The sequence below is a fragment of the Pan troglodytes genome, chromosome 10 (genome assembly GCF_028858775.2).
Source record: "Pan troglodytes isolate AG18354 chromosome 10, NHGRI_mPanTro3-v2.0_pri, whole genome shotgun sequence".
NCBI lineage: Eukaryota > Metazoa > Chordata > Mammalia > Primates > Hominidae > Pan > Pan troglodytes.
The window spans coordinates 129,920,086-129,943,496 of record NC_072408.2 but is presented as its reverse complement, the minus strand read 5'-3'; the positions used below and the strand labels follow the sequence as shown (position 1 = coordinate 129,943,496).

General features: G+C 50.9%; 1 protein-coding gene and 1 long non-coding RNA gene across 29 annotated transcripts in view; one reads left to right on the top strand and one right to left on the bottom strand.

Annotated features, from left to right (window-relative positions):
* PITPNM2 (phosphatidylinositol transfer protein membrane associated 2) overlaps positions 1-23,411 on the top strand; it is a 164,563-nt gene that overhangs the window by 48,439 nt on the left and 92,713 nt on the right. For 2 of the 28 annotated variants that reach the window (XR_010147817.1, XM_054663758.2), the window contains exon 1: positions 21,364-21,572. The exons of 25 other annotated variants lie outside the window; for them this stretch is intronic. The gene's annotated coding sequence lies outside the window, so the exon portion shown is untranslated. Of the gene's footprint in view, positions 1-21,363; positions 21,573-23,411 lie in introns of those variants that run through there. One more of the 28 variants, XM_016924484.4, reaches the window with a different exon arrangement.
* LOC107967671 (uncharacterized) lies at positions 17,977-21,352 on the bottom strand. Its single transcript, XR_002938891.3, has 4 exons — positions 20,730-21,352; positions 19,763-19,834; positions 18,898-19,135; positions 17,977-18,408 (listed from the first exon to the last, which is right to left on the bottom strand). It is a non-coding gene; the product is annotated as an uncharacterized LOC107967671 (long non-coding RNA).

Sequence of the window (23,411 nt, the reverse complement as noted above, 5' to 3'; positions counted from 1 at the left end):
CAAGCTTTAAGGTCTCCTGTGGCTAGTGGGATTCAGAATGAGACCTGTGAAGTTCCCAGCTCAGCATGGGAAGAATCACTTGTCGTCTTTACACTCCTCAGTATGAGGGCTGCCTGTGGGGGATGGGAGGGAAAGACGTTGCTTTTGCTGTCTTGGGAGGAGCTGAATCTATAGGCCAAAGGGGAGGGAAATCCAGTTTGCTTTTTCTTTCAGTTTTTTAACTTCATCATCCCCATCACAGTAAATGTATTGTTGAGGAATGACAACTTGGAAATTACTTCCATTGATTGGTGTATGGGCTGCCCCAGGAGACCATTCTCAACTGCCCTTTGCTCTGGTGGGCATGTCCTTGCAGAAGGCCACTTCTTAGTGTTTTCTTCTGAGGCTGGACGAGGGAGCGGAGACAGTAAGGAAGCTGGAGGCAAGCTCTCTGCCCTTAAGTAGCTCAGGGCAGCATCTTCCCCCACAGCACATGTTGTTCAGCACTTTCCTTCCTCTCCCCAGCCTTCTCCCTCCTGCTCTGGGATGCAGCACTCTAACACACCTTGCTGGGGACTTCCTTGCATTTCTGTGGCAATTCTCAGGTGTAGGCAGAGTTCTGTGACAACTGAGGTTGAGTGCTGTGTCTAGGTTGTGCCTACAAATTAGTGGTGGGCACTATTATTTTTAAGAATTTGTTTTTTAGAGACAAGATCACTCTGTCACCCAGGCTGGAGTACGGTGGTACAATCTTAGCTCACTGCAGTCTCGAACTTGCATGTCACAGACGCACACCACACCCAGTTAATTTTTTAATTTTATGTAGAGATGGGATCTCGCTATGTTGCCCGGGCTGGTCTCAAACTCCTTTCCTCAAGTGATCCTCCCATCTTGGCCTCTCAAAGTGCTGGAATTACAGGCATGAGCCACCATGCTGGACTGGTGGTGGGTTTTAGAACTCACTCCACCACCCCCAGGAAAAGGGAACTTTATGGTTTGTCCCCATGGAGCTTGCACTACAGCTTTCTAGGGGGCAGGTTCCCAGATGGGAGGAGTGGCCTTAGGTAGGCCACTTAACACATGATGAACATTTACTAAGTACCATCTGTGTGCCTGAGCTGCACTATGTGCTGGAGGTAAAAATAAATAAGGGTTGTGCTTTGAGGGGCTTGGGAAGGAGAACCATTTCTTCATTATCCCTCCAGTGCCTGAAATTTTACTATTGGTCCCTTATTCCTTTTAGTCAAGCATTGCCCTCTTTCTAGTTTTCATTCAAATGATAAATACTCTTGGGAAACATGTTGCATTCACTCTTTGATACTTCACTGTGGATATGTTTATTAATAGAAACAAGAAGCAGGGCAAGTTGATGACAGTGAGAGAGGAGTGGGGAGGTGGCATCTCGGCAGGAGGGACCTTGTCCTGCATCACAGGTTGGCCCAGGGTCAGCCCATGCTATGTCCCACTGCAAGGGAATATTTGGGGTCATAAGTGTGTGTTTTTGAAGCATTAAAGCATCTCCCAAAAATGGCCTAGGTTTGAAAAAACTTTGACCAAAGGAAAGAAAACAAATAAGAAAACCAGTACAGAGTGCCTGTGCACTGTGTCAGGCACTTATTAGGTTCTCAATAAAGAATGTTCCTTCCCTAAAACAAATAGGAGTGGCTCCTGGCACTTGCAGCTGCCTGGGAAAGGTGGCCATGCACCTGGCTGGCAGAGCTCTCTGATCAATGTCAGTGTGGGGTATGTGTGGGGAATGGGGCACGTGGAATGATCACTTCCTTCGTATGTGAAGTCAGGAAAGGCTTCTGGAACCAGGGAGTTATAGACGTTATATGGAGTTATAGAAACACAGTGGAAGGGGTGGCATTAGATGCTGTTCCTGCCTCAGGTGAGTCTGACTGGGTCTCAGTCTTTTCTCATAGAGAAGAAGAATGGCTAATGCCTTTTCCGGACATTTCATATGAATGGAGTCATAAGATGATATGGTCTTTTGCGTCTGTGTCTGGCTTCTTTCACTCAGCATCATGTTTTCATGGTTCATCCGTGCTGTACCATATGTCAGTGCTGCATGATTTTTTTTTTTTTTTTTTTTGGAGACGGAGTCTCGCTCTGTTGCCCAGCCTGGAGTGCAGTGGTGCAATCTCAGCTCACTACAACTTCCGCCTACTAGGCTCAAGTGATTCTGCTGCCTTAGCCTCCCGAGTAGCTGGGGTTATAGACGTCCACTACCACGTCCAATTAATTTTTGTATTTTTAGTAGAGACGGGGTTTCACCATGTTGGTCAGGCTGGTCTCGATCTCCTGACCTCAGGTGATCCACCTGCCTTGGCCTCCCAAAGTGCTGGGATTACAGGCATGAGCCACCATGCCCAGCTTGTGTACAAGTTTTTATTGGACATGTTTCATTTCTCTTGTGCACATGCCTACAAGTGGAATTGCTGGGTCATATGGTAACTCTGTGTTCAGCATATTTGAGGAATTGCCAGACTGTTTTCCAGAGAGGCTGCAGCATTTTACGTTGCACATTGTTTTATCTGCATGGAGAATTGTATAGTGTGGTTAATGCAGGTTCCAGAACCTAACTGCCTGGGACACCTTGGGCAAGTCCCCTCAACTCACTGCACCTCAGTTTCTTCTTCTGTGAAATGCAGACCTTATTAGTCCTTACTGCATATGGTCATGTGGAAGAAAGGAGTAGGTGTCTGCGGAGTCCTTGGTAAGGCTGTGCGCGTGTCACCTGCAATTCTTACTTCCCCCGGGCATGGATGCCTGCACACCTGGGTGCTCTGTTAGTGGTGTTTTCTGTGGATGTAGAGCTGTCCTTACAGGGCACTGCCTCCTTCAGTGCTTTCTAGTCTTCTGATTGCCCCTGGGAATAGGCCTCCCAGGCTGTCAGTGCCTGGCACATCTGTGCATCTCTCTCCTCAGCTGGAGGGGCTTCCTAAGGATAGTGCGCCAGCTGTGGGATCTGAGAAGCTGTAGGTGGGACTTGGAACAGTGCCAGCATGGATAGGCATCTGAACCCAGGCACACAGTGGGACCTGGAGCCAGGCATCCAGGAGCCAGGAGCTGTTTGGGTCATTAAAAAAACAGTAGCACAGAGAAGGTTAACCCAGCCCTTAGCTACATGCCTAGTTTTCCTCTGCACTGGGCTCCTGCTCTATGATCGGCCATGTGGAAGGAGATGATGTTCAGACCAGGAGCTTGTGGGAAGTCTGCCAGTGCTGCAGGTAGGGCCCAGAGCCCCCAGGACTTCGTCAGCCCACAGGCACAAAGGTGGGCCTCCTCCCTCTCTGTAGAGGAGTATCCTACTTGTCCCGCCAGTCAAGCCCTGGCAGAACAGTAGCTTCCCAATCTTGCTGTGCTGGGTGTTCTCCGAGGAACATAGGGAGGCAGATTCAGAGAGCCAGACTTGCCTTTGCCCTCATCTCCAAAGGGAGTCCTGGTATGAGGTTTCATTCTTTAAAAAAAAAGATATATATATATATATATTTTCAGCAAAATCGACAGTTCTGGGTGAGTGTGAAGGAGGGAATCAGTTGCCTCCCTTATTTGGCAGGTGCTTGCTGTGCCCACTGAATCAGAGATCCAGTGAGGAAGGGGAACTCAGCCCCTGGGATGGGGGTATAGACACATGTTGGAATGCATAGCACATGCACAGAAGGGAGGCACAGAGTGCAGCTAGAGCAGAGAGAAGGCAGCAGCTGACATCTGATGGAGAAGATTTCATACAAGAGGGAGCATTTCAAATGGGCTTTGAAGGATATGGAGGAGTTTATCAGGAGTAAAGGGGGAAAGGCAAACGGACCAGAATGAGCCTTCAGTACTCAAAGTGCATGGTATCTTTGGGGAGTGCTGAGAAGTTTCAGGTTCTTGAAGTACAGAGACAAAGGCTGGCAGGATGGAGATTGGGCTGGGAAGGAAGCCGGCCCCTGAGCTCAGCTCTCAGGAGTGGACACTTGGGAGCCCTTGGGATTCGGGGGACTCACTCGCCAACCTTGTGGCTGTCTCTGTGGCATCTGTGTGTTTGCTTCTAATTAGGAGGCGCTTCCTCTTCTCCATTTGCATATTAGCCGACTGCAGCCTTGAACTCCTGGGCTCAAGCAATCCTCCTGCCTATGCCTCTGGAGTAGCTGGGACTATAGATGCAGGCCACCATGCCTGGCTAATTAAAAAAAAATTTTCTCTTTTTGTAGAGACAGAGTCTTACTATGTTGCCCAGGCTGGTCTTGAACTCCTGAACTCATGTGATCCTCCCACAGTTTCCCAAAGTGCTGGGATTACAGGTTTGAGCCACTGTGCCTGGCCTGCACATGTTTCTTATCTCGTACTGCTGCCCTCCTATGATAGGGCTCTGGCTGGTGGTCCCTGACACCCTCCATCCTGCCTAGATGTCTAGCTCCCCGTCCTGGTCCTGACTTACATCTGGCACCTTCTTCCTCCTCCCATGAGCCCCAACCCATTCCAGGCCTCTTTAGGACCCAAATCCTTGTTCCCTTGAGAGCATCTCCCAGAGCCTGTGGGCCAGCGCTCATCCCAGAGGACAGAAATGGGAAATGGGCCCATGATTCCGTTGTACAGGTGCAAGAAGCCAGGCAGGAGAGCATCTCCCTGCAACCTGGGTGCTGGGGGTGACCTGCTTTCTGTGAGGCTGTGCTGCTGCCTTTGATTCTTCTCTCTTTCTCTGGACTGTCTGCTCTGATTAGCACACTGACGTCAGGAATCTCTGTCACCTTTGGTCTCCCTGTGGCCTGGCGGCTGTGATGTATCATTTTCGACATGTCCCCTGCATCACTACAGAGGGCCAAGGCCAGCAGAGAAAGGAGGATTATGTTGTTCCCATCTGGCTGCAGCCAATTCCCGAGCTCTGTCCAGCTGTTCCTCATACCCACTGCCAAGTGGCAGATGTCGGGGCGAGGTCAGCCCAGGAGCTGGGGACCTGCCCGTCATCTTCACGTGAATGTCTTCAAGGCTATTTCTGGCCTTGCCATTATCCCAGCGGCTTTGGGCGATAAATATAGGCACAGATTGAAAAACCCCAGTGGAAGGCAGACAGGCAGGCAAGGAAGGCAGGCAGGCAGGCAAGTGAGGCAGGCCGCACTGGAGAGCGTGCGGACAGGCTGCTTGGCTATAAATAAGTCTGCTGGAACCCCTCCCCATCCATGCCATCACTGCTGAGCATGTGCGTACCTTAAGAAAGACAATCTCCCTTCCTGACTCCCAGCCACAGCTCACTTGTGCCTGTGGGTTCGAGGGTAGAGGAGCGAGGGAGGGTCTGCCAAGGAGAGGAAAGGAGGTGCTGGCCTCTTGAGGACTGTGCAGGAAAGTGGGCTGCTGAAAGTCTTTCCCCCTTAGCACTTTGCAATCACTAATAAAAGGGAGATGGCAGGCCGGGCGCGGTGGCTCATGCCTGTAATCCCAGCACTTTGGGAGGCCAAGGCAGGTGGATCACCTGAGGTCAGGAGTTCGAGACCAGCCTGGCCAACATGGCAAAACCCCGTCTCTACTAAAAGTACAAAAATTAGCTGGGCGTGGTGGTGGGCGCCTGTAATCCCAGCTACTCAGGAGGCTGAGGCAGGAGAATCACTTGAACCCAGGAGGAAGAGGTTGCAGCAAGCCAAGATCGTGCCACTGCACTCAAACCTGGGCGACAAGAGCGAGACTCCATACCAAAAAAATAAATTAAAAAATAAATAAATAAATAAATAATAATAAAAATAAAGAGAGATGGCAGGGTGGCCCCACTCTGGGGAGTCCTGGGGACAGCTGTGTTGCGCTAAGCACAGTGGCACCAGTCCAGCATCCTTTAGTTCCTCTAGCTTCCCTGGGCCTCGTTTTTGCTGCAGAGGGGCCGGGGATACCTGCTGGGCCTGGAGGATTCTATGGCCAGCCTGCCATCCTGCTGGGTGGCTCCTGACTTCCACAAGCCACCTTCCTGTGTCTTTTTTCTGCTTCTGCCCTGCCTGGATCCCTCCTCTTGACAAGAGTACAGCTTTGTCTTCTGGTTCCAGGTCCTCACTGCTCAGCCCAGGCTGGCTGGTGTTGGGACCCTTGTTTAGGCTAGTGGTGCAGGGGGAGGGATTCCAGATGCCCCCGGGCCTGCGACTGTCTCCTTCCCTGTTCCTCTCTGCTCCTTCCTCACACCTTCCTCCCTCTTTCTTCCTTCTCCATGTCCTTTTGGGTTCTCTCTCATTCCTCGCCCCCCTCCCCATCTTCCCACTGCCTATTCCTAGCTAGAAGCAGATTCTGGCATTGGGTGAGGAACAGAACGCATGCCCAAGACACACTTTTCATGGAAAAGGATTGAAGTCGGTAAGCTGGCAAGAATCCCAGGAACTCACCGTGAATAAAATATGGTTGCTGTGCAGTCACCAATCATGGGAAGTGGCTTCCCGCGAGCCCATTCCTCTTCTGTGGCCTCATTTAACCAGGGCCAAGAGCTGGGGCATGCAAGCAGGGCATGTGTTAATATTGCGTAAATAAATGGTGCCTGGGTGTGCTTGCTGGCTACAGATGGAGATTGAGCTGCCATCACATGGGAGTGGGGCTAGTCCCTCAAAGGAGGGGTCTGTCCCCCTGTCCCAATTCCCAATGTATTCCTGGTGCTTTAGGGCTTCAGGGGACAAGCCACGGGGCCACTTTGGCTCCCTGAGCAGGCGACACGTGTATGGATCCATCATTCAGCCCTGAGTGTGGGCTCTGAGCTACAGGGCTGCAGAAGTGAATCAGTTCCAGCCCCCACTCTCAAGGAGCTCTCAGGCCATCACAGGCATCAGTCATGGGCGGTGGTGATCCTTACGATAGTGCCAAGCCTTGTGGAAGTGGGGTTGGGGGGTCTGCCACTGGGGCATGGAGCCCATGAAGGGAGCCTCAGATGCTGACGCTTGGTTTAGATCCTGTGGGGTGCTGAGTTCACACGACACAGGAGGCAGGGTTGCCTGTAAACAAGGGAGAGTCTTCCTGGTAGAGGGAACCGCCTTCGCAATGGCCCCGAGGCAGGAGGAGCCCCATGGGCTCCTGTCTGTGAGAGTCTGGCTGGGGCTGAGCTGCAGGGAGGACCAGGTTGGGGGCCTCGTGCCCTAGTTAAGGAGCTTAGATGTTGCCTTGAAACCCAAGGGGAGCGCTGAGGGCCTTTACTCAGAGAAGTGACACGCTCCGATGTGTGTATTGGAAGACACTTCGTCTCACTTCATCTGGGTGACAGGTCGGAGGCGGGGGGAGGAGGGGGCAGGCTGGTGGCAACATCACGACATCTTGCTTTGTTGAGTACCTGAAAGATCTTTGCGCTTTAACAGAGCCTGTAAAATCGAGATGTACACATGTGGGTGCACGCCCAAGAAATGATTGTTTCTAAAGATGGCAGCGCAGAGCAATCGTCAGCAGGGGCTGCCAAGCGGGATCTGTGCCCAGCACAGGGCCATCGGTTCTGATTTGCTTAGCTCTCCCTGTCACCACAGGGGCGACTGTCCAGCAAGCTTGGCTACTGCCAAAAGCCAGGGTCTGGAGCAGAGATAACCGACTCCCCAGGGGAGCAGCCCATTCCCCTGGGCCCCCTCACCACGTTCCAAGCCCTGAATCAGCCTGCTGTGCAAAGATGGTGGAGTGGAGGGTCTTGGATCCCCAGCAGCCACCCTAATGTGGACGCACTGCCGTGCTGTGAGCCCCAGTGCCCCGAAAAAGAAGTGACCAAAGAAAAAGTGTTGTATGAGGGAAGGATAAACATGCTTGCTTCAGTGCGCCACGAAGCCCAGAAATTAATCTGATCATATAAATATTTTCACGTGTCTGTGGTTCTGCGAGGGTGTACTGATAAATAGAGTGAAGAAAGGAGAGGTTGTGTGGCTGCAGTCTTGCCCTGGGGTAGATGTGATGTTTGTTACCAACTATGAGTCAGACGTGGGGTCAGAGCCAGGAGGTTGGTCAGTCCAAGGCCTTCGATTCTCAGATGGGAACCTGGCCTTCCCTGCCCTCGGCCCCACCTGGGAGCTGCTTCTAGGAGGTGGAGGGACCCCACCCCACTGCCTGTGCTTGGTTTTGGAGAAGGCTGTCTGGGCCTTTGATGCATCTGTGCAGATGGAGTACGGTAATTTATGGTCCTGTGGGGGAGGAGAAGAGTTTCTCCAATTACCAGCTTCCCAAGTTCCTGGCTTTATGGCCAGAGTTGGAGGCAGCTATTTGGGTAACGTCCCCAGAGGACTCAGTCCGCTTTCCTGGGGCAGAGCAGATGATGGAGACTTCCATGGCATTGTGGGTGAGCCTGATGCGCCGGAGGACAAGCCTGGCAGGAAGCACAGGATCACAGGCCTTGGCTGGGCTCCGCTTCAGCCTGCTGGGTGAAGACATGGGGCCTTTCCGAGGTCAGCCGGAGTCACCTCCCAGGAGCCTGCCTGAGCTCTCTGAGAGCCTTGGACTGGCTTCCTGGTGTTCTGGGACCCCCTGCACCACTTGAGTTCCATTCCTCTGGCTGGCAGACCTGTCACCTTGGTCAACCCCTTTTAAGTCTACAGCCAGCCCTGGACTGGTGAGGCTCAAATAAGACAAGTATTCCTGAAATGTGTCACCTGGCTCTGTTGGCCAAGCCAGCAGTGCCACAAGAGAAGCAGCTGCCATGGCCCAGTGACACCTGGAGTGTTTGACGATGCTTTGTGTCCATGTGGCCCCTAACCAGGCCTTTCTCACAGCCACATAGCATCCCCAGGCCTGCTGCACTGGGCCAGCCGCAGCCTCGGAGCCCAGCCTGAGGGGCCTCTCGCTGGGATCCCCGGCTTTGTCCCTGAGATGAGGGGGCTGATCCTAAGAGTGTGGGTGGGGATGCCTCTGCCCAGGGGGTTCTGGTGGTCTTGGGCTCTGGCCCAGGCCTCCTGGCTCTGTGTCCTTCCATAGACTCCAGGTTCCTCACAGTCATTCACAAACCAACTGGATGTTGGTGTCTTGTGGCTTCTGGTCTCAGGGTTGGAGGTATTAAAGCCATGGAAGAGCAGTCTCTCCTGGGCTGCAACAGCCTGTCTTCTGTGGCCTCTAGCTCCATCCTCAGAGTTTGGGATAGGGGCTGAATCTTTTGCTTGTTCTCCCTCCCAGGGCTGGCCCCCAGAGTCAGTACTTCAGGTTGAGGGGAGTGGGAGGTTGGCTCTGGAGGGGCTGCCGAGTGGCAGGAGGAAGGGGCTCAGGAGCAGGGGGTGGCTCCACTGCAGCGGCCAGACTCTGTTGATTACAGATGATTATTTCAAGGTGTGTGTGTGTGAGCGCGTGCGTGCGTGTGTGTGTGCGTGCGTGCGTGTGTGTGTATTTTTAAATAACAGCTCTATTGAGATATAGTTCACATACCATACAATTCACCCATTGAAAGTGTACAATTCAATGGTTTCTAGTATGTTCACAGAGTTGTATAATGAACACCACAGTTACTTTTAGAACATTTTCTTCTATTCTCTTACAATGTGTAAAAATAAATAAAGGTTTTTTTAAAAAAACATTTTCGTCACACCAAAAATGAGCTCCTAGATGGATGTTATCCCTCATTTGTCCCCAAACCCCCAGCCCCTGGCAACCACTAATCTACTTTCTATCTCTGGATTTGCCTATCATGGACATTTCTTATGAACGGAGTGACACACCATGTGGCATTTTGTGTCTGGTTTCTTCCACTGAGCATCATGATTTCAAGTTCATGTAGGAGCATGCATCTGAGCTTCATTCCTTCTCGTGGTGCAATCATCTTCCACTGTGTGTATAAGACCTCATTTTGTCAATCCACACATCCATGGATCACAAGTGCATTTTTAAAGGGTGCTTTTACATCTCAAACACAGTTCTCAGTTGGCGAGGGGGTCAGAGGACAATACAGAAGTGACTGTAAGCGGCATAAACTGTAGCTTCCCAGAGGGGCTCCAGGGGCTCGGGGGAGAGGTCGAGGTGGGGAGGCAATGTCCTTCCTTTGAGCAGCCACTGAGAGGGAGAAGGAGTTGCAGAGATCAGGAAGGAGAGGATTTCTTTCCAGTTTTCTGGCAGTTTTTCCTCACTCTTTCGGAGACCTAGGATGGGTTAGGAGAGGGCATGGCAAAGGCAGAGGTGGCTCTGCTAGAGGAGGCCGCAGGTCCGCAGGCCGAACCTGGGGAGCCAGCCATGTCTGGCCTGAGGCCCTGCTTTGAGGAGAAGATAAAGCCTTGAGGAGCCTTTTGGGCCGATCTGGGAACCCAGCAAGACTAGATTAGCCTGACTGATGACAGACCTGGGATGAGGATGAGGGCAGTTAAGTATTTGTTTAATCTTGCTTTGTCTTTTCAAACAGCGATTTAGTAATCCTGTTTGAGGCTGCAGTGTGGCAATGCTTTCTGGAGGATGGAGTCCTTTTTGTTTGTTTTGAAAAAATAGAGATAAGGTTTCACTATGTTGCCTAGGCTGGTCTCATACTCGGCCTCAAGCCATCCTCCTGCCTGGGCCTCCCAAAGTGTTGGGATTACAGGCGTGAGCCATGGTGCCAGACTGGAGTCCTTTTATTAAAATTAACTGCCCTGCTCACCTTTCTGCTGGGCCACCCCAGAGCCAATCCTTGGTTCTTGGGCCCAAGGCTGGACCCAGGGGTTGCAGGAAACAGTCTGTAGCATCCAAGTGGGGCCTGTCATACCCACTCCAGTGTGTAGGTGCAGAACGCTCTTTGGGGGATTTCTCCGCTGGGCCACCTTACTCCAGGGATCCCTCAGTTTCCAAAACAAAGCAAGAGGGCAAGGAAGAATGGAGAAACAGCTCAGTGTTGACTCTCTTCCCCCTGGTGAGTGCTGTGCTGGGGCCTCTGTGCACGTCATACCACTTCCCCCTTGAATCAGCCCCACAAGGCAGGCTGAGAGATGAGGACTCAGGGTGCAAGGAGGTCTCACAGCTTGGAAGTGGATCAGGACAGCTCTGATTCTCCAAGGCCAAGGTCTTCTCTGTATCATGAGGCAGCCCAAAAATGTGTTTCTACACATATTCTGTGTAGAAACTCAGGCCAGGCTCCTATATGCTCTGGGTGACAGCGGGAAGGTGCTTTCCAGTGTGAATCAGTGTGGCCCATCTGGGAGTCATAATGTCATTGCCTCTTCCAAAATATCAGCAAAGCTGACCCTAGTGCTTGCAGTGCTCAAATGCACCTCTCTGCCTTTGTGCCATAGGGAAATGGATTTGGCCCTGGGGGTGGTGATACCAACTTCTGTCTCAATTCCACGACCCTCACTCAGCACCCCCACCCCAGGCCTGTGCAGAGGAGGAATAACCGTCCTTGAGAACCATCCAGCCCTAGGTGGAGAAATTAGATTTATGGACTTAATCAGTTCTTCTTCCCTGTCAGTGGTGGTGAGAATGAAATGGGGGAAATTGATAAGCCTCAGTCATGTTTTCCTGCGAGACAAGGCAGCTTTGGTAGCTGGTGGGACTGACGCCTTCTTCACCTGTGTCCTCTGCCTCTGAGTGACTATAAATTGCAAACCCCATGAGGTGGCACCTGCAGCCACAGATCGCTTAGGCACCTTGCACAGGGGGCCACCTAATGAACTGGCTGCAGGACGGCAATCCTGCCGTGAAGCCAGGCACCTCGGGAGGGGCAAGGTGGCAGAACCGAGAGAGCAGATGCTCCTTGCTGTTTCTGTAAGGCCACCAGTGGCTGGGTGGCCTGGCCCTGGTAGCAAGGTGGTAACCGTGTGAGTGGCTGAATCCTGCACCACTTTTCCTGAGCCTCCTTCCTCCTGGATTCCTGCAACTATATTCTCACTACATGGCTCACCACCAATTCGTTCTCTCTGCCCCAAGGAGGCTGGACAAGAGGCTCAGGTCAGTGCGGGTACGCAGGAACCTATGTCTGTAAAATGAAAATGCCTGCCTTCAAGGGCTGTCTTGAGGTTGAAAGGAGATGGTCTACATCAAGGGTTAGGAAGACCACAATGTGGCTGTGCCGGCCACCTCCAGGCTGGCTTCAGTCTCCCATCCCCATAGTCATACCCCTGTGAAGTCCCTTCCCATACTGAATCGGGCTACCTGTGTATCTTATAGGGTGTTGGAAATGACAGATTGTGAATTCCAAGGCCCCATAAAAGACAGCGTGGGCTGGGCGTGGTGGCTCACGCCTGTAATCCCAGCACTTTGGGAGGCCGAGCCAAGTGGATCACTTGAGGTCAGGAGTTCTAGACCAGCCTGGCCAGCATGGTGAAACCCTATCTCTACTAAAAATACAAAAAAAAAAAAAAATTAGCCAGGTGTGTTGGCACCTGTGCCGGTAGTCCCAGCTACTTGGGAGGCTGAGCCAGGAGAATCACTTGAACCTGAGAGGTGGAGGTTTCAGTGAGCCGAGATTGTGCCACTGCACTCCAGCTGGGTGGCAGAGACTCTGTCTCTAAACAAAGAAAATGTGGTTTCTGCTGTCCTTTCTCTTGGATCACTTTCTCTGGGAAACCAGCCACCATCTTGTGAGGACACTCAAGCTCTCTGGAAAGGTTCAGAAATGTGGTGAGGAAGTGAGTACAGCCAAAAACCATGTACTAACTTATCAGTCACGTACATGAGTTGACTTAGAAATGACTCTATCAGCCTCAGCCAAACCTTCAGATGACTGCAGCCCTGGTCAACATCTTGACTGTGACCCCATGGAAGACCCTGAAACACTCAGCCAAGCCACTCTCAGCTTCCTGATCCACAGAAACAGTATGAAATAATAAATTTTTCTTGTTTTAAACTGCTAAGTTTTGGGTTAATTTGTTATACAGCTGTAGATAACTCCAAGAATACTCCATAAATGTTGATTTCCTTTCTGCGGCTCCACTGAGTCATCTTTGTTCATGGGCAAAGCTCACTGTCTCTCCACTGGCTGCAAAAGATGTCCATTTGTTGGCTCTGACTCATGCTTGTGGTCTTGATGGCTCACAGCAAGGCCTTTTCACAGAGGATGGTGGTTTGTCACACTCAGAATCCAGGTCTTACCTGCTTTCCTGCTCCATGGAATTTTGACCTGAGTTTGAAGGCTGATAGGGGATTGACGGATGAGGGAGAAAGACACAGTCAGTTCTTAGAGCAGTAGCTAATCCAGGGGTTTCTCTGGCTTTGTTTGCATGAGTAGTGATAGTTGGGGATGAAGCATGGGTATTCGAGATCTTTTTTGTGTGAGTATGGGAGGAAAAATTCTGTTCTCTTCCTCCTCCATCTTTATTCATCTCTGTCTTCCCTCGGATCAGCTTTAAAGACCCCTGAGACTCTAGGACTTGGATTGCTTTTTTCTCACCACTGGGATCCATCTCCCACTAGTAGGAAGAAGGATCTAAGTAGTTGAGCTGCATAAAGGGGAAGTAAACAGCCAGACAAATGTTACATTTTAGAGCCTTGAGTCACCCAGAGCTTTCTATCAGCTTCATTGGGTGCAGGGAGGGTAGCGATTTCTGGCTGCTGTCACCTCCTTGCTCATATCAGGAAGCGCTAATTTTGAGGCAAAGTTCAGTGCCCTCTGGCTCACCTAGGGCCCCTGTTGCCTAATTTCACGAGGCCAAGAGTTTGAGGGTGGGTTCGGGGCTGCGCAGCCTGGATGCCTTGGTTTGCAAGCCTACAGCAGCTGTGCCCGAAAGCTTTTTTAAGAGTAAATATGTAGCTTTTGCTAGGCTTTTTGTGTGCCTTGTTCATTCCTCTATCATTTTTTGTATACCTGCTATGGTGTCAGGCACTGGGGATACAAATTAGCCAGGGACTCGGACATGTAAGCAAGTAAGCCCAACAGCAGCTAACATTTATGCAGTGCTCACTGTGTGCTTGGATGTCCAGAGTGATAGAGCAGGTTTAGTAAGGGGGACAGAGGGCTGAGACCAGAGGCAAAGTGGAGAAGGGCATTTCTGGAGGCAGCAACATGAGTGCAAAGGAGACATACACAAGGTTCCCTGGGGGATTCCAAGTTGTTGCTGTCGTGGCTTCAAATCTTACTTTAGGGCCTACTCAGATGGCATCTTGTTCATGAAGATGTGCCTGTTTTTTGTTTTATTTGTCCCTCTCCCCTCAACAAAGAGTAACCTTTTTTTCTGAACTTCTCGAAAGTTTGCTAACATCAGCTATAAAACTCTCTGGGCCTGGTGATATTTTGCGGGGAGCAGGGAAGATCTTTGATTATCATTTTAACTTATTTCTGTTCATTTATTCAAGCTTTTTCTTCTTTCACCAATTCTCAAAAGCCCCACACCACCCTCCTGCCACCCCCACACCCCTCCACTTCCAGTTGCTACCTTCCACCCATCATTCTCACTTCTAAAGCCATCAACAGAGGTTTTGAACACCACTCATGTGCCAGGTGTTGTTCTAAGCACAGATTCATCAGTGAGCCAAATGAAATTCCTTCCTAAAATATGCTCTTTGGTGGTGCTAAATGCCAGGAAGAAAAGTAAGCAAGGGGAGGGAAGAGAGAGGTGTGGGGTGGCGGGGGGCGGGAGCTTGGATAGGATGGTCAGAAAGGACCTCTTTGTAGAAACTTAAATAAATTTAGAAAGCAAGTCATGTAATATCTGGGAAAGAGGAAATAGCAGGTGCAAAGACCCTGAGGTTGAAGTGTCCTGGCAAGTTTGAGGCAAGCAAGGAAGGCAGGGTGGTTGGAACAGAACAAGAGAGGAAAGGTGGTAGGAAATGATGGAGAGTCAGGGGCACAACCTTGGAGGACTTGCAGGTCATGGTAAAGACGCTGGACTCGATGCGAAGTGTGAACAGAGTTCTTGGAGGATTCTGAGGTAGAGAGTAGCATAATCTCATTTGTGTTTTTATTTTAACATGCTCACTTGGGCCACCTTGTAGAGGCTGGAGTGAAAAGGAGGGAGACTAGTTAGAAATTCTGTATTGCTGGCTGGGCGTGGTAGCTCCCGGCACTGTGGGAGGCCAAGGCCAGAGGATTGCTTGAGTCTAGCAGTTTGAGCCCAGCCTAGGCAACATAGCGAGACCCTGTCTCTGCAAAAAATTTTAAAATTGCCCAGGGATGGTGGTGCACACTTGTAATCCCAACTACTTGGGAGGCTGAGGTGGGAGGATTGCCTGAGCCCAGGAGTTTGAGGCTCCAGTGAGCTGTGATTGTGCCATTGCGCTCCAGCCTGGGTGACAGAGCGAGACCCTGTCTCTAAAAAAAAAAGAAAAAAAAGAAATTCTGTATTGCAGCAGCCTAAGAGTCTCATTAGTTAAGAGATTTGTAGTAGGCATTTTTTAGAAAGTTGCATTGAGGGCTAGGTACGGTGGCTCATGCCTATAATCCCAGCACTTTGGGAGGCCAAGGTGGGTAGATCATTTGAGGTCAGGAGCCTGGCCAACATAGCGAAACCCCGTCTCTACTAAAAAAATTAGCCGCGCGGTAGTGGCATGCGCCTGTAATCCCAGCTACTCGGGAGGCTGAGGCAGGAGACTTGCTTGAGCCTGGGAGGTGGAGGTTGCCAGTGAGCCGAGATCACGCCACTGCACTCCAGCAGTCTGGGCGACAGAGTGAGACGCTGTCTCAAAAAAAAAAAAAAAAGAAAAGAAAAAAGAAAGTTTCATTGAGGGAAATTCATTCCCTTTGAGAGGGAGTTGGAAGCAGCTTGCCCTTCAGCAGGGTACACAGAGTCTCCCATAAGTGTGCAGGGCCCGCTATTTCTAGTCCCTGGAAGGATTTGGGTCTCTAGTTGTCTCCAGGCTCTCTGAGGGTCTGAGGAATGCCTCGTAAGCCAGAACATGGAGATACTTCTTCCCTTTAGTGCCCTAGCCTTGGTTCTGAAGGAGTTAATTGCACCCTTGGGTGCTAATCACAGTGGCTGGGCTGAGCAGAACTGAGTACCAAGGTCTTGGGCCTGAGAAGAACCAGGCCAGTCCAACCATTCTGTGGGCTTCCCTGAGGGACCTGCTCTGAGACCTTTCCCTAGGACTTCCAGAGGCTCATGTCCGGAAGTCAGAGCTGTGCAAGCCGGCTGTGGGTCTGCCTCTACACGCCAGAGACTCTTCTCAGAGCCTCCTTCCACACTTCCCTTGAGATACCCTATGGAACAGTGGTGGCCAGCTCAGGCTTGGAGCCAGATGACTAGAATTTGAATCGGGGCTCCACTACCTCTTGGCTGTATGTCCTGGGGCAAGTCACTAACCTCTCTGTGCTTCAGTTTCCTCATATGCAACGTGGGGACAAAAGGATTCAATCAGTTAATTCACATGCTGAGAAGAGTAGTTGTGGTTGTGGTCTGGCCCGACTGGCCCCTTCCCCTGTCTTCAGGATCGCTGACCCACACCTCCTGGCCAGCATTAAGGGATTAATGTTGTACTTCCATTATAATCCATGTATCATTACCATTTACCGACCTTTGACCATGTCCCAGCCATATGCTTAACACTTACTATACATCATCTCATTGTAGTCCTCAGAAAAGCCCAAGAGACAAACACTGTCTTCACCCCCATTTTGTAGAAGAGAAAACCGAGGTTTAGAGCGTTGAAGGAACTAGCCAAGGCCCCCAAGCTGGTAAATGATGGAGCCAGGACCTGATGCCCCCTGCAAGCTGCTTTTCTGTAGCCAGGGAGCAGGAAGGTGCTGGCATGTCATAGTGTTGGGGCCCTGGCTTTCCTGTTCTTGCTCACGGCTACCTTGCCTGGCTCCAGCAACCTTCCCGGTATTTTTCTAACTGTAGATGGTCAGAGAGGACCTCCCTGTGAAAACCTAAATAAACGTAGGAAGCAAGTTACGGAATATCGGGAAGTGCATTTCAGGAAAAGGGTGCAGTGAATGCCGAGACCAGGAGGTGCCTTCCAGGGAGGTGTCCACAGAGACTTCTCAGCCCCTGCCTGCCCTGTGGCATCTGGCTGGCCGCCAGGGAGACAGGGCATCCTGGTTCAGTCATGCTGGCTCACACAAAGAGCCCTTCTCTGAAGGTCCCTGGTGTTCATACATGACAAGACAGGCCCTGTGAGCCTCTGCGCTGTGCTTTAAGCATTGAGTCTGGCTGGGGGCAGTTTGCAGAGGGTCCCACCATTGTCCCTGTGGAGTTATTGGCCATCCTGTATCTTCAAGTTGCATTTTGGAGAGTGGGCTTTTTTCTCCTTGTATTTTTTTTTATTGTGGTAAAATATACATAACATAAAATTTTCTGTGTTAACCACTTTTATGCGTATAGTTCATTGGCATAAGTACATTTAGAATGTGTGTAACCATCACCCCTATCCATTTCCAGAATTTTTTTTATCATCCCAAACAGAAACTGCACCTATTAACTAACAACTCCCAACCCTTTTCCTCACCCCCAGTAGCCTCTGCCGTACTCTTTGTCTCTATGGATTTGCGTCTTCTAGATGTTTCATAGGAACGGAGTCTTGCAATATGTGGCCTTTCGTGTCTGGCTTCTTTTGCTCAGCATCATGTTTTTGAGGTTTGTCTGTGTTGTAGGGGGTGGGCTTTTTGAAGCAAAGGGGATGTCAGCACTGTGTGCTGACCCTATACCAGGTGCTGCCAGGGAGCAAAAGAGGAAGAGAAGCCCAGGTCCTGCCCAGGAGCCCCCATCTGGGTCACGCAGATGGCGCTAGCTCACACCTACTTAGTTACTCCTCAGCTCCTGGATCTACCTGTTTGCATCTCTCCAGACAGGTGCCCCTCGAAATCAAGGACTCAGTTCCACATGTAGCACTCTACGGTGCATGCCACAACTCTAGGTTCATCTCAGGGCCTGATTTCTGTGCTTGGGCACCTGACATCTCTCAGCCTTGTCTCTCCCATCTGTGGAATGGATCTGGTTCTCTATTAAGAGCCATACTTGGCCCGATTAAGCTGGCTTCCCAGAGTCAGCTCAGAGCTGACCCTTGATGGGGGAGGGGGGTGTGTGGGATGGTGCTTCTTAGATTATGACTTTTTTATTTATTAAAAATTAATTCAGGGACTTTGATGTATCAGACTTTAAAAGGAGTTGACAGGTCACATGGTCTCTGAAAGCACAGGGCTGGTAATCCATTTAAGAAAACATTTTCTTCTTCTTTTTAATTTAATGGAGGAAATCATTAGCTGGGAAATTGGTAGAACTGATTTATTCTTGTTTTGGGGAAGGGGAGTGGAAGAGAAAATCTGCTTTAATTGCTGCTGGTGCTAGAAATATCTCAGCAAAATATTCCCATCAGCTGGGCCTGGCATGAGAGGAGGTAGTAGGCTAAGCGTTCGTCTCTTCACCCATGCTCTGGGGGCAGCGGAGGGGCTCTTTCTGGCCCCAGGTGGGTGGCCACGATGTCAGCAGTGGCAAATGTTCAAAGTTGCAGCCTTGGCTCCCTGGTGCTCCAGTTCCTCCCAAGCCTGAATGCACGGTGTGGTTCTGGTCGGGGGCTGGGTCCCAGAGAGCTCATGCTCAAGCCTTATTCCCAGGGAAACAGGACCAGGACCCCCGTCTGGGAAAAAGGACTACGTGCCTCTGGGGCTTCATCCGGTTCCAAGGGGAGGCAACTGGGTTCACCCTAAAAATAACCGAAGATGCAAACAGCTTCAGCATGCAAATGTTTTTCATATCTGTGGGCCAGATAATTTAAAGGTACAGCTGTTTTTCCACTGTCCCAATCTGTTTGTTTTTCCTGAAGCAGGGAGGAGGCCTGGGGTGAGCTGAGCCCTTCTGGGGTCACCATCGTCCAGCATCTCTGGCTGAGGTCTCCCTGGGTGCCCAGCTGCTGCCCTCTCTTTAGATGCCACCTTCCCGGGGGCACCCCAACCCTGTGACTCTCAGCAGGCCCTCAAGGGTCCCTGTCATGGAGCAGGAGCTGCCAGCAGGCCTGGCCTGAGTGCAGTCACCCCAGCAGGCTTGCTGAGGTTGGGGAGGTGGTCCACCTGATTTCAATTCACCAAGCTTGTTAAGCTCAGAAAAATGGGTGAAGGAGTTTTCAGAGAGAGGGAGGCTATAAATAGCCTGGCAGGACGAGGAAGTGAGAGGTTAGTGATTGTCAAGGTTGTACCCCAGCTCCTGGCCAGCTGCCACATCTCCAGGTCTCCCGAATGCCCCCAGGCTGCTGCCCCTCCACGATGTGCTGGCTTCAGGCTCTGTTGGCCAAATTCTGGTGTTCCAGGAACTTCCTGGCCTCCATGCCTCTTCCTGGTGGCTGCTGCCTTGTGAGGCTCCAGGGCACATTGTCACCTCCATGGCTGGGGACTCTCATCTACCCATGTCATAATCCTCCCATAGACATGTTACATCTGGGGGAAAGACTCGAAGCAGTTAGCCATCTGGGAGAAGCCTACCATCAAGTGGGGCGTCCTGCCACGCTGAGCACCGCTACCTCTCAGGGATGGTAGGCCTGTGGCTTCAGTTCCAAAGCCGTAGCGTGGGACCAGGAGTTAGTCTACAGTGGGGGTGAGGGACATAACTCCAGGCCAGGCACAGACATTTGAGGCATTGACCTATACAGGGTCTTCATTCATCCATCCATCCATTGGTTCATCCGTTTGTATATTTAGAAATTCTATTCAGTGCCTGCTGCGTGCCAGTGCTCTTCCAGCCCGAGGATACAGCCAACCAACATCCCTGCCCTCATAGAGACTCCATTCTAGTAGGAGAGACAGAGAGTTAAAAACTTTTTTGTTTTTTTTTTTAGAGATGGGGTCTCACTATGTTGCCCAAGGGGGCTGGACTCAAACTCCTGGGTCAAACAATCCTCCCACCACAGCCTCCTGTAGCTGGGACTACAAGCGTATGCTACTGTACTGTGCCTGGGCAGACAATATTTTAAAAAGAACATGCTACGACACATGGATGAACCCATAAGACATGCTCAGTGAAAGAAGCCAGACACAGAAGGACAAATACTGTATGATTCCACTTACCATGATTATATGATGAGGTCCCTAGAGTTGTCAAATGCACAGCGACAGACAGTAGAACAGTGAGTGCTGGGGCTGGTGAAGAGGGAATGGGGAGTTATTGTTTAATGTGTAGAGTTCAGCTGGGGAAGGTGAATTGGTTCTGGAGAAGGATGGTGGGGATGTTGCACAACAATGTGAATGTGCCTAATGCCATAGAACTGTGTGCACCTGGGAGTGGCTAAGATGGGTCAGGCACGGTGGCCACGCCTGTAATCCCAGCACTTTGGGAGGCCAAGGCGGGCGGATCAGTTGAGGTCAGGAGTTTGAGACCAGCCTGACCAACATGGTGAAACCCCGTCTTACTAAAAATATAAAAATTAGCCGGGCATGGTGGTGGGCGCCTGTATTCCCAGCTATTTGGAGGCTGAGGCATGAGAATCGCTTGAACCGGGAGGCAGAGGTTGCAGTGAGCTGAAATCGTGCCACTGCACTCCAGCCTGGGCAAGACTCTGTCTCAAAAAAATGAAAATAAAGAAGTGGCTAAGATGGTAAATTTTATGTTACATGTACTATTTTTAAAATAAAAAGGAAAGAAGAAAGAAAAGTAAGTCGGGTACTAGATAACGATCAACGCTCTGAAGAAAATTAGAAAGGGTCAGAGGAATGCCAGGGTTAGAGTCAGGGCCAAGTTTTACATCAGGGTGTCAAGGAAGGCCTTAGTGAGAAGGGGCCCTTGAGCAGAGGGGAGGGAGAGTGGCAAGTATAGATGCCCCAAGGCGGGAACTTGCCCACGGCCTTGCCAGGGCGGAGAGGTGGCAGGGCAGAGCCTGCAGGCCCTCACTCTGAGTGGGTGGAGAGAGGCCATTCAGGGCTTTGAGCATGTCCTGGTCCTTCTGGCCAGTCTGTTGAGGGAGCCAGGAGAAGGCTTTGCAGGGTGGGGGTACAGGCCCATCCTCAGCTACAGCTCCCACCTCTGCATGACTCCTACCTGTTTGTGGGCTCAGCACAACAGGAGTTAATGATGCTTTACTTAGTGGTTGTGTTTAAATTTTTCCTGTTTTTCTGGAGTCTCCACTACCCCTCCTTTCCCAGCTTTGGTTGGTTCAGCTGGGTCTGGGACAGGAGAGGGGTGGCTTGCTCAGTCTTCAGTCCCTGCTGTCTGGGCTTTGAAGCCACACAGCTGCCGAGAAGCAGACAGACTTTTGCCTACCTGGCGAGAGTGCACAGTGCCCCCTTCCCCTGGGTCTGCTCCCGAGACACCTCTCAGGAGGCTCCTGCAGGGCCAGCTTGGTGGGGTCGGGACCCTGGGCTTCAGACCCCGCCCTGTTGGAGAAGTTACCTCCCTTTCTGAGTCTGGATTTTTGCATCTGCAAAGTGAGAGGGCTGGGTGGCAGTCAGGTCTGGATTCTCATCCTGACGCTCCCTGCCAGAGGAGCCTGAGAAAGCAGCTTCGTGGCTATGTGAAACTCCCTGAGTGCCCAGCTCCACAGCCCAGCCGAGAACCAAGGCCCTCTGCACATCCCCTCAGGGGTCTCTGCCACCACATTAAGGAGTGGGGGGGGACCTATTCCAATTTTACAGCCCCTGCCCAGACATTCCAGGGATAACCGCAGGAGTTGCTAGGGGAAACAGCAGTTGAGGGGTTCTAGAACAGGGCAGAGGAGAGGCCTGCGGTTCCAGACCCACGTCATTATGGAGTCTATGGTGCCCACTCCCCAGTTGGTATCTGTGCTGTTCCCTGAGAGCCCCACCATCCACCTTCTGTCCTTTTAGAGGTGCCTCTGGAGCTAGGCTGTGGACGGAGCCTGCTCCCCTGCCCAGACACTGTGGGGTAAGTAGGAGAGGAGGGGTTGAGGGAAGAGACCAGGGGCTAGGCCTGGGCCTGGACCATGCGTCCTTTTACACTTGTCATCTCCTCAGGCCTTAGAACTGACCACCCGTCTAGTGTGACTATTTAAGTTCAATTATAAATTAAAGTGAAATAAAATGGAAAAGTTCTATTTCCCACTCCCACTCATCACATTTCAAGTGCTTAGTAGCCACCTGGGGCCAGTGGCAGGTCACGGCAGCTGCACTGGATAGTGCAGGTGTGTAACATGTTCATCACTGGGGAAAGTTCTATTGGGCGGCGCCAGCATCATCTCTAGAGCAAACCCATGGGGTAGAGATTGTTGCCCCATTCACAGCTGAAGAAGCTGAAGCTCAGAGAGGGGTGATGACTGGCTAGTCACATAGTCAGTGAGTGCCAGTGGTCCTGGCACCGGGTTTCATTTGATCTCAAAGCATGGGTGTGGGGTTGGCACATGCATGTGTCTCCCTGCCCAGCTGACTGCTTACCTGGGATGAGTTGGAGGAGGCTGGAGGCCCACTTGTGGGCTACACACAGGCTTTTAGGATCTCTGCCTTGGGCTCCAGGGCCAGCTGGAGCCTCCCTTACTTGGTCACCCATGGGGAGCATTGCTTTAGTGGAAAGGCAGGGTGAGATGAGCACTCAGTTTGGGGCCTCTGGGCCTGCAACTTTGGGAACAAATCCCTTAGGAGGGGCTCTGGAATATTTCACTGGGCTCTGAAGACTTCATTTTAAAAGTGAGAAGCTGAGCACAGTGGCATGACCCTGGCCTGTATTCCCAGATACTCAGGAGGCTGAGGTGGGAGAATCACTTGAATCCAGGAGGTCGAGGCTGCAGTAAGCTATAATCACACCACTGCACTCCAGCCTGGGCAACAGAGTGAGACCCTGTGTCTTAAAAAAAAAATGTGACAACAATAGCCAAAAGGTGGAAACAGCTCACATGTCCATTGGCTGATGGATAATGCTAAGCAGAATGTGGTCCATCCATGTACTGGGATACGATTCAATCATAAAAGAGAATGAAGGACTGACACACGCCACAACATGGATGGACCTCGAAAACAGGATACTGAGTGAAAGAAGCCAGACACAGAAGGCCATGTAGTTTATGAGTCCATTTATATGAAATGTCCAGAATAGGCAAATCCATAGAGACAGACAGAGAGTAGATTGGTTGTTGACAGGGGCTGGGGGAGAGGGGACTGGAGAGAGACTGCTAATGGGTCTCCTTTTGGGATGCTGAAACTCTGGAACTAGATAGAGGTGGTGGTTGCACAACATTGTGAATATACTCAATGCCACTGAAGTGAACACTTTAAAATGGTTAAAATGGTAAATTTTGTGTTATATGTATTTTACTGCAATAAAAAAAGTGAGAAGAAGCGGTAGAATCTAGATGGTGAATATATGGATGTTCATTATAAAATGTTTTCAACTTTGCCATATGCTTGAACACTTTCATCATAAAACAGTGAGAGAGAGGCCAGGCACGGTGGCTCATGCCTGTAATCTCAGCACTTTGGGAGGCCGAGATGGGTGGATCACCTGAGGTCAGGAGTTCAAGACCAGCCTGGCCAACATGGCGAAACCTTGTCTCTACTAAAAATACAAAAATTAGCTGGGTGTGGTGGTGGGCGCCTATAATCCCAGCTACTTGGGCTGAGGCAGGAGAATTGTTTTGAGCCCAGGAGGTGGAGGTTGCAGTGAGCTGTGATCATACCACTGCACTCCAGCCTGACTCTGTCTCAAAAAAAAAAAAAAAAAAAAAAAAAGAAAAGAAAAGAAAAAAGAAAAAGAAGTGAAATAAAACACTGAGGG